This window comes from Zea mays, chromosome 2, assembly GCF_902167145.1.
Source record: "Zea mays cultivar B73 chromosome 2, Zm-B73-REFERENCE-NAM-5.0, whole genome shotgun sequence".
In the NCBI taxonomy this organism is placed as follows: Eukaryota; Viridiplantae; Streptophyta; class Magnoliopsida; order Poales; family Poaceae; genus Zea; species Zea mays.
The window spans coordinates 63611154-63626520 of record NC_050097.1 but is presented as its reverse complement, the minus strand read 5'-3'; positions in this window follow the sequence as shown (position 1 = coordinate 63626520).

Genomic DNA, 15367 nt, shown 5'->3' with positions numbered 1-15367 from the left:
TACAAGGGTTAAAGGCAATAACAGACAAGGGCGTAAGGAAAGAGGTGAAAGTGCAGGGGAACCAAGGGTACGAGTACAATAAAGAATGAAGTTAAGGCCAGGCTGGCGCGTGGCAAATATGAGGTTACGACCAAAAGGCGGGATAAGTAGAATACCACTCCCGAAATGAGATGACAAGTTGGAGATTTTAGATAACAGACATAATGTCATCACCAAGGTATGATCGAGAAAAGAGAGAGGTAAAGGCAATGAAGAGCAAAAGCACAACAAAGGGTAGAGTTAAAAACTCGCAAGTGACAAAGAAGAGGATACAACCAAGGGAAAAGTAGGTATAGTACGATGCTCAGATTGAGATGGAAAAGGAGAAGATTTTAAATGCCGGTATAAGATAAACCTCAAGGTAAGATATAGAGGTGATAAGGGTAAATGTGATAATGATGAAAAGCATAATCCATGGACAGAGTCAAGGCAAGACTCACCAAATGGCAAGGTGGAGAAAACAATCAAGGATAAGATAAGTGAGGTTCCGACAGAAGAGTTCAAGTAAAAATTCATTACCGAAGGAGGTTACAAGGAAACAACGAGATTACCACAGGTGCGAAAATAAAATGATCACTCATGGATCATTAGGAAACAAGGGTGGTCAAGGGCATGTTAACTGAAATATTTCAAACAGATATTGGGATATAAAGGTAAGCATATATAAAAATAAGAGTATGCAAGACCCAATGGTACGAGCATACCAAGACCAAGAAAGTACAATTTGCCAAAAAGATAGCGACTTAACAATAGAATAGGAAAGGGTCTCAAAAGACAGTAAGATCATGGACATATAAACTGAAATGTTTAAATAGGCAGTAGAGGTACAAGGGTAAGTGCTTTAGATTAAGGGATAAGGGTATTAAAAATGCAAGGATACGAGCATGTCAATAACAAAATGGAATAGAGATGGTCAAATGGTAGCAATTTAATAATGGATGAGGAAAGAGTCCCAAAAGACTAAAGGCCATGGTCAGGGGGCATCAACAAAGATGTCGCAAGCATAAGAGTGAGATCAGATCTAATAGATTGAGAGAAGTATAGACCATACTAGAATAAAATACTTTTGGCAAGGGGGCATATAGGAGAACAACATAGAATTAGTCAAGCTGACTAATATTTTGAAGCAGAATCAAGGATGGGGTGAAGTAATAATCAATAAGTCCTTAAAACGGCCAATGCTACTCTAGGTCAGCGGTCCTACAGTCAGCACGGCTTTGATACCACTTATGTCACACCCGGTTTTGAAGGTAAACCGAATGCGAACCATGTACGTGCCAGGATCAGAAATTCACGTACACAGCGATTACATAAATGACTCATCATAGCACAATGCTTCGAATACAATAAAGAGAAGTAATAATATGAAAGACTAGAGTCATTTACATAATATAATCAAAGTACACAGAATAGAAACGTAGCCAACGTAAATAAACCCACCACAGGCAGCTGACTGGGGGTGGTCGCTAGCCTAATCCTCGAACTCGCCGAAGTCCTGGAACTTCTAGAGATCCGCCTCGACGCCTTCTTCTTTACCTGAGCATAGATTGCACCAAAGGCAACCTGGTGTTTTGTGAAAGCAAGGGTGAGTACACATCAACGTACTCAGCAAATGTCCTGTTTGGCTGAAGTGGACTAGCTTTATGTGGGGTTAAGGTCAAAGCAGATTGCTTTTAGTTGGTCAGGTATTTATTATTAGTGGAAGCCAAGTTTTATCATATAACCTACCCGTGAACCATTTCCTCATTGAGGAAACCTCATTATCATCATCGAACCGAAATAATAAAAAGAACCATTGTATCTCAAACCATCTGTATCTCTAATCAAAGAGGATCCCAAGGCCGCTCATAACCGTGAGCACGACTGATATATCAGTTTCTAACCCTCTGCAGAGGTCGCACACTTTACCCATGAGCCGTGATTCCCGTTTTGCCCGGGGATCATGACTCCCCATTGATCACTTCCTAGGTGCTCCGGCAGGGTATCACTACGTAGCTTTTACAAAGATTCCCTAGAGGTCATAGCCGCCCGTTAGGTTTCTCCAGTTTGATAAACACAGTACCTCTCCCCGAAGGGGGGGTGACTAACAAAAGCAAAACGAAAGAACCTCGGCACTCAGCCTCGGCAGAGCAAGCACTGTGCCTGGACCCCATTGACGGCACGACGGCGAAGCAACTACACCTCTAGTTCCTCTAATTAATTAGCTAAGGGCATCCCATTTCACCCTCATGGTTGCACTGTTATCCCGGGTGGTCTCTCAACGAACAGGTCCTTACGGAGAGGTACTCGGGAAACAGCCCGAGTCCCCTAAATGCCACAAGTATACCATCATATCCAGAATAAAATCATAGTATCATCATTGTATCTCATCATGTTCATTGATTAAAGTAAAGCGCTAGCATGTAGCTAACCATAGTAACCCAAAAGGTAAATCAAGGACAAGGTAAATAGAAAGCTAGTAAATCCTTAGGTTGTTCATAGTATGCGGGACAGTGTATTATAAAGTAAATGGGACATAATGGGTCAGAGGACACTTGCCTTCACCAAACAGATGCTCAGAGTCTTCAACTTCGTGGAACCCAAAGAGCTAGACCACTTGGTCGTCGAAGCTTGACCGTCGATTCCTCGAAGTTCGGAAACGAATCGCGATCCAATCGCAACGCGAAGCGAAGACAAACAGACACAAGCAAACAAACATATATATGCATAAGAACATTACACCATACAAGATAAAATGTTATCAAAGCGAGCAATATAAAATAGAGAGCGCCTCTACGGTTACGCGAGGAAAAGAACCACGATAGTCGAAGCTACAGTCGAGGGGTTAGCGCGTTTACGTTAAACAAGTACTAATTAGAACATCCAATTCAATATAATTATATTAATTGATATTAATCAAATGTAAATTAATATTACTACTTAGTTTTGACTAACTTACTATTTTAATAGTTGACAGTTAAGCAAGTAACTTAATGAATATGAGCGATTCTAAGCGAGACGAATTAACGACGCACGACGTGCAAACACGATGTGCGCAACGCGCGGACACAAACGACTTAGCGCGTGGACAACGCGCGATACGCGCGAACGGCACGCGGCAAGGCGTGCGACACACGCGAACGGCACACGACAACGCGTGCGAACGACACGCGTGACACTCGCGAACGACACGCGACGACGTGCGCGAAACAACACCGCGGCACGCGCGGACCGACATGCGAAACTAATAAATAAACAACGTGATTAAACTAAATAATTATTAATAAATAACATTTCAGTTAAGGTTAATCATATTGATGACTAATTATAAATGCGCAAATCGAAATCCTAAATTAGGTTTTTAAATTGAAACGTCGTTCTAGTAGCCACTGGTTAAACAAACGTTTAACTAAATTAAATAAAATATGCAAAAATTGGGATAAATATATCTAAATTAAGATAATTTTAATACGAATCTAACGCAACTTGAATGGATCGAATCGGGTTTAAAACGCAAAAGTTATGAATGTTTTAAATCATACTGTAATTCGCGCGTCCTAATTTACAGAACTGCCATCTTCTTCTTCCTCTTATCTTCTTCCTCCCATCCATGGAAGAGAGAGGAGGGGAAGAGGAGGGAGCTGCGCAGGGGAGGTCGGGGTTGGGCCGGCCGGGGGTGGGCGCGGCCGCATGGGGCGCGAGGAACGCAGCCACCGCTGCCGGGGAGGGGTGCGCGCAAGCGTGGGGCGCGAGAGCACGAGCGTCGCCGTCGGCCACCGCCGCCACCGCTGGGGAGGGGGAAAGGGGTGCCGCCGGGGAGGGGAAACGGAGGGGGGAGGGGCGCCGCCACCGGGGAAGGTGAGGGGAGAGTGGGAGAGGCTCTACACGGACGGGAAAACGAAGAAACGAAGAAACCCTAGGTGTAACAATGGAGGTTTCTCACCGGGGAAGAAGACCCTCGCCGGAGCCAAGAGGAAATCAGTCGATTGCCGCAGATTTGGGGATCCAATCGACGAACCGAACGCGCAGCGACGAAGCCCTCGACGAGACGAACGCAGCGGTACCCTTGGATTTCGCAGACGATGCACGGATTGGGAGTAATTGCTCGCCGGAGTTGTCGCCGGAGTTGGAACCGCCCCGAACTTCGGCGAGCAATACCGGGAGCTAGGGATTGGATTTGGAGAAAACGTTTTGTGTTCTGGAACGGGCTCGACGAGATGAAGCCGGACATGTATATATACCTAGGGTTCGGACGCGATAAAAATTCGGCTAAAATTCGGATTTTACTATTTTTAAAATTCGAAAAAAGCCTAGAAATCCATATTTTGTGCTCAAAATATTATAGATACTTTCAAAAATTCCAGAAAAATTCCTATAAATGTTTTGGCACTTAATGAACTCAAAAAACATAATTAGAATTTCTAAAAACATTTTTAAGTTCCACAAATAAATAGATTTTGGTTTCCGGAAAATAGAAAAATATTCTGAAAATTATGAAAATTTACCGAGCGCTTCTATAAAATATGTTAACATGTTTCAAACACATTTTGCACTTAGAAACACCATGCAACGGCATGAATGCAACAACCAGAGTGCCTCTAGGGCTCATTCCACTAGGTTTACGCTAATATAAAACAGAATGATTCCCCATTTTTAGGGAAAAGAGAAAGGAAAGCGAAGAACTGAGAGAGTAACACCTGAATTTGGTGGATATTAGAAAATAAATTTTATACCCCCAAATTCAGGGTGTTACAAGGGGGTTCCCCCCTTCTAGCCCCCGAGGGAGGGTCGGGCTTTGCCGAGGCAAGGCTGACCCTTCCTTGATGGTTAGACTTCGTGTGTGAACGAGGTGTATGAACGACTTGAAAGCATCTTAAGGGTAGAAGCGACGTAGCTGTCGGATGTTCCAAGCGTTGCTGTAGACCTCGCCTTGACTGTTGGCGAGGTTGTACGTCCCGGGCTTCAAAACTTTGGCGATGACGAATGGCCCTTCCCAGGGAGGCGTGAGCTTGTGCCGCCCTCGGGCGTCTTGTCGTAGCCGAAGCACCAAGTCGCCCACCTGGAGGTCTCGGAACCGAACCCCTCGGGCGTGGTAGCGTCGCAGGGACTGCTGATACCGCGCCGAGTGTAGTAAGGCCATGTCCCGAGCCTCTTCCAGCTGGTCTAGTGAGTCTTCTCGGTTAGCTCGATTGCTTTGGTCATCGTAGGCCCTCGTCCTCGGGGAACCGTATTCTAAATCTGTGGACAAGATGGCCTCGGCCCCATAGACTAGAAAGAACGGTGTGAAGCCCGTGGCTCGGCTCGGCGTCGTCCTCAGACTCCAGACCACCGAGGGGAGCTCCTTCATCCATCGCTTGCCGAACTTGTTGAGGTTGTTGTAGATCCGTGGCTTGAGTCCTTGCAGAATCATGCCGTTGGCACGCTCTACTTGCCCATTCGTCATGGGGTGAGCCACGGCGGCCCAGTCCACCCGGATGTGGTGATCCTCGCAGAAGTCCAGGAACTTTCTACCGGTGAACTGGGTGCCATTGTCGGTGATGATGGAGTTCGGGACCCCAAAGTGATGGATGATGTTGGTGAAGAACGCCACCGCCTGTTCGGACCTGATGCTGTTTAGGGGTCGGACCTCGATCCACTTGGAGAATTTGTCGATGGCGACCAGCAGGTGCGTGTAGCCCCCTGGTGCCTTCTGCAAGGGGCCGACGAGGTCCAGCCCCCACACAGCAAACGGCCAGGTGATGGGTATCGTCTGTAGGGCCTGAGCGGGCAAGTGTGCCTGCCTCGCATAGAATTGACACCCTTGGCAGGTGCGGACAATTCTAGTGGCGTCGGCCACCGCGGTCGACCAGTAGAAACCTTGTCGGAAGGCGTTTCCAACAAGAGCTCGAGGCGCTGCGTGATGACCGCAAGCCCCCGAGTGTATTTCTTGTAAGAGCTCCTAGCCTTCGGCGATGGATATGCATCGCTGGAGGATGCCCTAGGGGCTGCGGTGGTAGAGCTCCTTCCCGTCCCCCAGCAAGACCAACGACTTGGCGCGCCGCGCCAACTGCCGAGCTTCGGCTCGGTCGAGGGGTAGCTCTCCTCGGTGGAGATATTGCAGGTACGGGGTCTGCCAGTTTTGATTAGGTGTGACCCCGCTCCGCTCCTCCTCGACGCGCAGTGCCTCACCCTCGGGGGCCGAGGGTGCCTCGGGGCGAGCCGAGGGTGCCTCGGGCTGAGCCGAGGGTCCCTCGGGCTGAGCCGAGGGTCCCTCAGGCTGGGCCGAGGGTCCCTCAGGCTGGGCCGAGGGTGCCTCTGGCTGAGCCGAGGCTTTCTCGGGTTCGGACGCGTCGTCGGTCTTGACGGAGGGTTGATGCAGGTCTCGGGAGAAGACATCCGAGGGAACCGTTGTCTGCCCCGAGGCTATCTTAGCCAGCTCGTCCACAGTCTCGTTGTATCGTCGGGCGATGTGGTTGAGCTCGAGCCCGTAGAACTTGTCCTCCAGGCGCCGAACCTCATCGCAGTAAGCTTCCATCTTCGGGTCGTGGCAGTGGGAGTTCTTCATGACTTGGTCGATGACGAGCTGCGAGTCACCACGAGCGTCGAGGCGTCGGACCCCTAGCTCGATGGCGATGCACAACCCATTGACCAGAGCCTCATACTCGGCCACATTGTTGGACGCCGGGAAATGGAGACGTAGCACATAGCGTAGGTGCTTCCCGAGAGGCGAGATGAAGAGCAGGCCCGCGCCTGCCCCTGTCTTCATCAGCGACCCGTCGAAAAACATGGTCCAGAGTTCCGGTTGGATCGGAGCTGTTGGGAGCTGGGTATCGACCCGTTTAGCCACAAAGTCCGCCAAGACTTGGGACTTGATGGCCTTCTGAGGGGCGAACGAGATTGTCTCGCCCATGATTTCCACCGCCCACTTTGCAATCCTACCCGAGGCCTCTCGGCACTGGATGATCTCCCCCAGGGGGAAGGATGACACCACAGTCACCGGATGAGACTCGAAGTAGTGTCGCAACTTCCATCGCGTCAAGATCACTGCGTACAGCAGCTTCTGAATTTGTGGGTAGCGGATCTTGGTCTCGGACAGTACCTCACTGATGAAGTAGACTGGCCTCTGGACGGGCAATGCATGCCCCTCTTCTCGTCTCTCAACCACGATCGCGGCGCTGACCACCTGAGTGGTAGCGGCGACGTAGATCAAGAGGGTTTCTCCGGCCGCGGGGGGCACCAAGATGGGCACGTTCGTGAGGAGCGCCTTCAGGTTCCCAAGGGCTTCCTCGGCCTCAGGGGTCCAAGTGAAGCACTCGGCCTTTCTTAAGAGGCGGTACAGAGGCAGGCCTCTTTCGCCGAGGCGCGAAATGAAACGGCTCAGAGCCGCAAGGCATCCCGTGACCCTCTGTACGCCTTTTAAGTCCTTGATGGGCCCCATGTTGGTGATGGCCGCGATTTTCTCTGGGTTGGCCTCGATGCCCCGCTCAGAGACGATGAACCCCAAGAGCATGCCTCGGGGGACCCCGAAAACGCACTTCTCGGGATTGAGCTTTACGCCTTTCGCCTTGAGACACCGGAATGTCGTTTCAAGGTCAGAAAGGAGGTCAGAGGCTTTCCTCGTCTTGACTACGATGTCATCGATGTAGGCCTCGACCGTTCGACCAATGTGTTCGCCGAACACGTGGTTCATGCACCTTTGGTATGTCGCACCCGCATTCCTCAAACCGAACGGCATGGTAACATAGCAGTACATGCCGAAAGGTGTGATGAAAGAAGTCGCGAGCTGGTCGGACTCTTTCATCCTGATTTGGTGATACCCTGAGTAGGCATCGAGGAAAGACAGGGTTTCGCACCCAGCAGTGGAATCCACGATTTGATCGAAGCGAGGCAGAGGGTAGGGAACTTTTGGACATGCTTTGTTTAGACCAGTGTAGTCTACACACATCTGCCATTTCCCTCCTTTCTTTCTCACAAGCACAGGGTTGGCAAGCCATTCGGGATGGAATGCCTCTTTGATGAACCCTGCGCCATTAGCTTGTGGATCTCCTCGCCTATGGCTCTGCGCTTTTCCTCGTCGAATCGGTGCAGAGGCTGCTTCACGGGTCGGGCTCCAGCTCGGATATCCAGCGAGTGCTCGGCGACATCCCTCGGTATGTCGGGCATGTCCGAGGGACTCCACGCGAAAACATCGGCATTTGCACGGAGAAAGTCGACGAGCACTGCTTCCTATTTGGGATCGAGCTCGGAGCCGATCCGGATCTGCATGGAGGCGTCGTTGCTGGGGTCGAGAGGGACGGACTTAACCGTCTCCGCTGGCTCGAAGTTGCCGGCATGGCGCTTCACGTCTGGCGCCTCCTTAGAGAGGCTCTCCAGGTCGACGATGAGGGCCCCGGATTCGGCGAGGGCCTCGGCGTACTCCACGCACTCCACGTCGCATTCGTACGCGTGTCGGTACGTGGGGCCGACGGTGATGACCCCGTTGGGGCCCGACATCTTGAGCTTGAGGTAGGTGTAGTTGGGGACGACCATGAACTTGGCGTAGCATGGCCTCCCCAACACTGCGTGGTAGGTTCCTCGGAACCCAACCACCTCGAACGTGAGGGTTTCCCTTCGGAAGTTGGAGGAAGTCCCGAAGCAGACGGGTAGATCGAGTTGTCCGAGGGGCTGGACGCATTTCCCGGGGATGATCCTGTGAAAAGGCGCAGCGCCTGCCCGGACCGAGGACAGATCGATCCGCAGGAGCCCGAGGGTCTCGGCGTAGATGATGTTGAGGCTGCTGCCTCTGTCCATGAGGACCTTGGTGAGCCTGACGTTGCCTATGACGAGGTCGACAACGAGCGGGTATTTCCCCGGGCTCGGCACGCGGTCGGGGTGGTCGCCCTGGTCGAAGGTGATGGGCTTGTCGGACCAGTCTAGGTAGACTGGCGCCGCCACCTTTACCGAGCAGACCTCCCGACGCTCTTGCTTGCGGCACCGAGCCGAGGCATTCGCCACTCGCCCACCATAGATCATGAAGCAGTCGTGGACCTCGGGGAACTCTCCTTCCTTGTGATCTTCCTTCTTATCATCATCGCGGGCCCTGCCACCCTCCACAGGTGGCCCGGCCTTGTGAAAATGGCGCCGAAGCATGGCGCACTCCTCAAGGGTGTGCTTGACGGGCCCCTGATGATAGGGGCACGACTCCTTGAGCATCTTGTCGAAGAGATTGGCGCCTCTGGGAGGTTTCCAAGGGTTCTTGTACTCCACGGCGGCGACAAGGTCCACGTCGGCGGCGTCGCGTTTCGCGTGCGACTTCTTCTTGCCTTTCTTCTTGGTGCCGCGCTGAGTGGACGCCTCGGGGACATCTTCCGGCTGGCGGCCCTGGGGCTGCTTGTCCTTCCGGAAGATGGCCTCAACCGCCTCCTGGCCAGAGGCAAACTTGGTGGCGATGTCCATCAGCTCGCTCGCCCTGGTGGGGGTCTTGCGACCCAGCTTGCTCACCAGGTCGCGGCAGGTGGTGCCTGCGAGGAACGCGCCGATGACATCCGAGTCGGTGACGTTGGGCAGCTCGGTGCGTTGCTTCGAGAATCGCCGGATGTAGTCCCGGAGAGACTCTCCCGGCTGCTGGCGGCAGCTTCAGAGATCCCAGGAGTTCCCAGGGCGCACGTACGTGCCCTGGAAGTTGCCGGCAAAGGCCTGGACCAGGCCGTCCCAGTTGGAGATCTGCCCCAGAGGCAAATGCTCCAGCCAGGCTCGAGCGGTGTCGGAGAGGAACAGGGGGAGGTTGCGGATGATGAGGTTGTCATCGTCCGTTCCACCCAGGTGGCAGGCCAGCCGGTAGTCCGCAAGCCATAGTTCCGGCCTCGTCTCCCCCGAGTACTTTGCGATAGTAGTCGAGGTTCGGAACCGGGTCGGGAACGGCGCCCGTCGTATGGCCCGGCTGAAAGCCTGCGGACCGGGTGGTTCGGGCGAGGGACTCCGATCCTCCCCGCTGTCGTAGGGTCCCCCACGCCTGGGGTGGTAGCCTCGGCGCACCTTCTCGTCGAGGTGGGCTCGACGGTTGCGGTGATGGTGCTCGTTGCCGAGGCGACCCGGGGCCGCAGGCGCTGTGTTGCGCGTGCGCCCGGTGTGGACCAGGCTTCCCGCATGAATCGGGAAGTCGCGGCGCGATGTTCCGAGGGGTACCCCTGCCTTCGGGAGGCAGAGCTTTCGGCCCGTCGGACCGCGGCATCCTCCAGGAGATTCTTGAGCTCTCCTTGGATACGTCGCCCCTCGGTGGTTGATGGCTCCGGCATCGCGCGGAGAAGTATTGCCGCTGCAGCCAGGTTCTGGCCAACCCCACTAGAAGCCGGTGGCGGCCTTGCCCTGACATCGTCGGCGATGCGGTGCTGGATGCCCTGGGGTAGATGACGCGCTTCTCCGGCCGGAGGTTGGCCTACCCATTCCTGCCTGATGTCCCGGCGGAACGGCTCAAGTGTTCCTGCTCCATCGTCGAGCCTGGCCTGCATCTCGCGGATTTGCTCGAGCTGTGAGTCCTGACCCCCGCAGGGACTGGGACCACAGCTAGCTCCCGTAGGATGTCAACGTGAGGCGCAGGCCTAGGGGGATCACCGTTCTCCGGTATACCAAGATGGTTGCCTTCACCGGGACCCCCTAGATCGACGTGGAAACATTCACGACTTGGGCCGCAGTCCTCGTTGCCGAGGCTGCGGCTACCGTCGGAACAGTCGGAAAGGCAGTAGTCACATGCGGTCATGAAGTCCCGCATGACACTGGGGTTACCAAGTCCGGAGAAATCCCAACAAAAGTCGGGCTCGTCATCTTCCTCGGAACCCGAGGGCCCGTAGGTCGAGACGGCTGCCAGCCGGTCCCAGGGTGACCGCATGCCGTACCCCGGAGGGTTTGGACTCTCCTCTATGAAAGTGTCCACCGAAGCGAAGTCGCTTGGTGGGTTGAGGCTGAATCTAAAAGGCACGAGATGGGAATCGGTCGGTACCTCTTGGTCGACGGGCGGTGACGAAGTCACATCAGGGGCAGACTGCACCGTCGTCTCGGGTACGAGGGTGACGCCCAGCAAGTCTTTTACGAGCGTGCTGGCGTCGTCCGTCCGCTTGGAGTTGGCGCGTTGCGGGGAAACGGCGCTCGTCTTCGTCTCAGACGTGAGGTCGATGCCCGACATGTCCCCCGTTGGGGTGCCGGCGCCGTCGACTCGCTCGACAGCCGATGAGGTGCCGCCTCCTGCTTGGCCTTGGTTGCCCCGCCTCCTCCTCCGTCGGCGGGGGAGGCGACGGGACAAACCCGAATGTTGTTCTTCCGCCACGTGGGGAAGACGTCGTCGATTCCGCCGCCGGGGGGCGGGTTGTCGGCCGCCATTGTCGCTGTCGCGCGGCGGGGGAAGGAGTATCATGTCGTAGCTGCCGTCGAGGGACATGAACTCAAGACTCCCGAAACAGAGCACCGTCCCGGGCTGGAAAGTTTGCTAGAGACTGCCCATCTGGAGCTTGATGGGAAGCTGTTCGTCAACACGCAGCAGGCCCCTACCTGGCGCGCCAACTGTCGGCGTTTTGACCCCGGGGGGTCCCTAGACCGACGAGTAAATTGTCGCCGCATGCCCCAGCCCAGATGGGTCGGCGCGAGACGGAGCGCGAAGGGGGGAGAAAGCCGGAGGGAAGCAGGCGTCAAAGGGGAAACGCGCGGCCTTCGTGTTTGTCCCGCGCCCAGGTCGGGTGCGCTTGCAGTAGGGGGTTACAAGCGTCCGTGCGGGAGGGAGCGAGAGACCTACGCACGCGCCGTCCCGTCCTTCCCCGCGCGGCCAACCCTCTGTAAGAGGGCCCTGGACCTTCCTTTTATAGGCGTAAGGAGGGGGTCCAGGTGTATAATGGGAGGTGTAGCAGTGTGCTAACGTGTCTAGCAGAGAAGAGCTAGTGCCCTAAATACATGTCGTCGTGGCAGCCGGAGAGGTTTTGGCACCCTATTCGTGTGGTGTCGTGGCCGTCGGAGGAGCGCTGGAGCCTGGCGGAAGGACAGCTGTCGGGGCTGTCGAGTCCTTGCTGACGTCTCCTTGCTTTCGTAAGGGGGCTGAGAGCCGCCGCCGTCATGGAGCATGCGGGGCGCCACCATTACTTGTATACCGGGGCGAGCCAGATGGGACGCCGGTCTCGTTCATTGTAGCCTAAGTTAGCTTGGGGTAGGGTAATGATGGCGCCTCCTGTGACGTGGTCGGTCCGAGCCCTGGGTTGGGCGAGGCGGAGGCTCCTCCGGGGTCGAGGTCGAGTCTGTCTTCCGAGGCCGAGGTCGAGTCCGAGCCCCTGGGTCGGGCGAGGCGGAGACCGTCGGTTGAGGCCAGGGCTGAGTCCAAGCCTTGGAGTCGGGCGAGGCGGAGTTCGTCGTCTTCCGGGGCCGAGCCCGAGTCCGAGCCCTGGGTCGGGCGAGGCGGAGTTCGTCGTCTTCCGGGACCGAGCCCGAGTCCGAGCCCTAGGTCAGGCGAGGCGGAGTTCGTCGTCTTCCGAGGCCGAGCCCGAGTCCGAGCCCTGGGTCGGGCGAGGCGGAGTTCGTCGTCTTCTGGGGCCGAGCCCGAGTTCGAGCCCTGAGACGGGTGAGGCGGAGCTTCCTATGGCGCCCGAGGCCGGACTTGGCCGCTGTCAGCCTCATTCTGTCAAGTGGCACAGCAGTCGGAGCGACGCGGGTGGCGCTGTCTTCTTGTCAGACTGGTCAGTGGAGCGGCAAAGTGACTGCGGTCATTTCGGCTCAGTCGACTGAAGGGCGCACGTCAGGATAAGGTGTCAGGCCATCTTTGCATTAAATGCTCCTGCGATACGGTCGATCGTCGTGGCGATTTGGCCAAGGTTGCTTCTTGGCAAAGACTGGGCCTCGGGCGAGCCGAAGGTGTGTCCGTTGCTTGAGGGGCCCTCGGGCGAGACGTAAACCCTCTGGGGTCGGCTGCCCTTGCCCGAGGCTGGGCTCGGGCGAGGCGAGATCGTGTCCCTTGAGTGGACCGAGCCTTGACTTAATCGCACCCATCAGGCCTTTGCAGCTTTGTGCTGATGGGGGTTACCAGCTGAGATTAGGAGTCTTGGGGGTACCCCTAATTATGGTCCCGACATTGTGCAAAAGAACTGCATAATTAATTAAATTAATTGAATGGGTCGAGATCTATTTTTCTTACACTTGCCCCTGTCATTTATAAAATTGAGAGATAAACAATAACCCTAAACATCTAGTATAAATTAGTGTTACACCATGACTAATTCATCGATAAAATTTATAGGTGAACAAAAACATATATTCAGTACAATCATGTGCTGAAGCTGGGCTTGTTCACTGTGAAAATTCAGAGCTAAACAGTAACATAAATTCAGAGATATAACAAAAAATCAAAATGGTAACCAAATTGTTGAGTATGTCCAGTGCTACGACTACAACATATTAGGACTATCCATAGCATACCAATCGATTAGTGACCTGAACAAAAACGATTTTACCTATAATCGTTTGTAGTCCCAGATGGATCTTGGTGCATTGCCAGTTGCATGGATGAATGGAGATCGACTCATCGACGTTGCCTGCCATCGTTCGATGTCAAAGTGCTTGAACAGGGTGGTAGTGAATAACTAACCTAGACATGCGGCCCGACAACTTTCTTCAAGAGTGACACGTGAAAAAGTGGGTGAATCATCGAAGAAGCGGTGACGATTGAACATGCGGTTGTAATTTGAGGTTGACCAAATAGCCCACTTCGAACACGCTTTCAGGCCTATGCTTGTCAGCTTGGTGTTTGCTGACGTTGTTTAGCCCTTGTTTAGCCCTGACAAGTTGTTGTCGAACTAGTTGGACCATGAGTTTTCTTTCGTGCATCCATTCCTGCAGGGAGGGGACAGAACAAGCATCTCTGAAATCAAAGCCAAGCTATCAAAGGAGGTGTCCATACAAAACCTCAAATGGTGTTCTTTGGATTGAGGAGTGATAGCTAGTGTTGTACTAGTACTCAACCAAAGATAACCACTATCTCCATTTAGTTGGATAGGCATGCACAAAGCAACGGATGTATGTCTCCAAGCATCGATTTACACGTTCATGTTAGAATATCCCTTTGTAATGGGCCAGGCCCACGTAGTCTAACCTATCAATACAACTCTAACCCTGGTTAGGGTTAGGTTTTCTCACAACCCAACATGGTACCAGAGCCATTCTAAACCCTAAACTCCCTCCCTCCCCCAGCCGACCACCACTGCTCCCTTCCTTCCTCCCCCAGCCGGCGCGCACGCAGCCCCTGGCCGCCACCCCTGCTCCCTTCCTCCCTCCCCTTTCCTCCGGCCGCTGCCCACCCAGCCAGCCCCTGGCCGCGCCGCCGCCGCTACCCCTGGCCGTGTGGCAGAACCACCCGAATTATTCCAGCTTAAGTGCCTAAGTCACGCCTCAGGGGCCGTAACACACTTAAATCGGAATAACCCATCAGTCCTTCAGATCTAGTCTGATAGAGCCACTTAACCAGGATCAAATTCCACAATCTCACTCGAAGGTGAGTCACAGAAGAAATACAATAAAACAGGAAACCTCAAATTAAGTGCGGAGTTATTACATAAATCGGAGTTTTTGCGTAGCAAATAAAGTTCATAAAGTAAAGTGCAGCGGATAATCGATGTCGTCGGTAATGAGGAAATGGGCAAGGCCTAGCCCACTACTCCTCGTGCTCCTCTCCTGCCGGAGCAACATCCCACTCGACCGTCCAACCCGGTGGCAGGGTGGTAGGCCAAGTCACACCATCAACCATTTCCTGAATGGTACCTGCAAAAATGGTGCCACAAGCAAGGCTGAGTATACTAATACTCAGCTAGACTTAACCAGTGTGAGGAGTCTACTCCTCTACCTCTAGACTATGCAGCTGTTTGGCTGAGGGGTTTGGTTTGCCAAAAGCACTAGCTGTTTCTAAAAGCAAATTTTAGCTTTTCAAATTCTACCATCATTAACTTAGCTAGATTTGCTCCTTCTAAGCATACATGGTAACAATCAATTAGTTCAATCAACAAATTATCTCAGGTAACCACATTTCACTTCTTACTCGATGCAGTACAAGGAATCAAGCAGTCTCATTAGCTGCGAGAAGCAGACGATTCGAATCGAGTTTTAACCTTGCAAGGTAAACCTAAACACACGGCATGTCAGGGTACTCCGACCCCACATATGACAACCGTCCCCATCGATTCCCCGTTCGCGTCCAGGCCTCACCGCCTTGGCATACAATGCTCCACTGACCCCAGCTGCCGCTGTGCAGTGACCGCACTTGTACCCACCATAGCTAGCATGGGAGACCCAGTCTCAGGTCGCATGAGGGATAAAGTCCGCGCCCGACTTCACTCAGGTACTAGGTTTACCGGTTACCATTTTTCCCGGC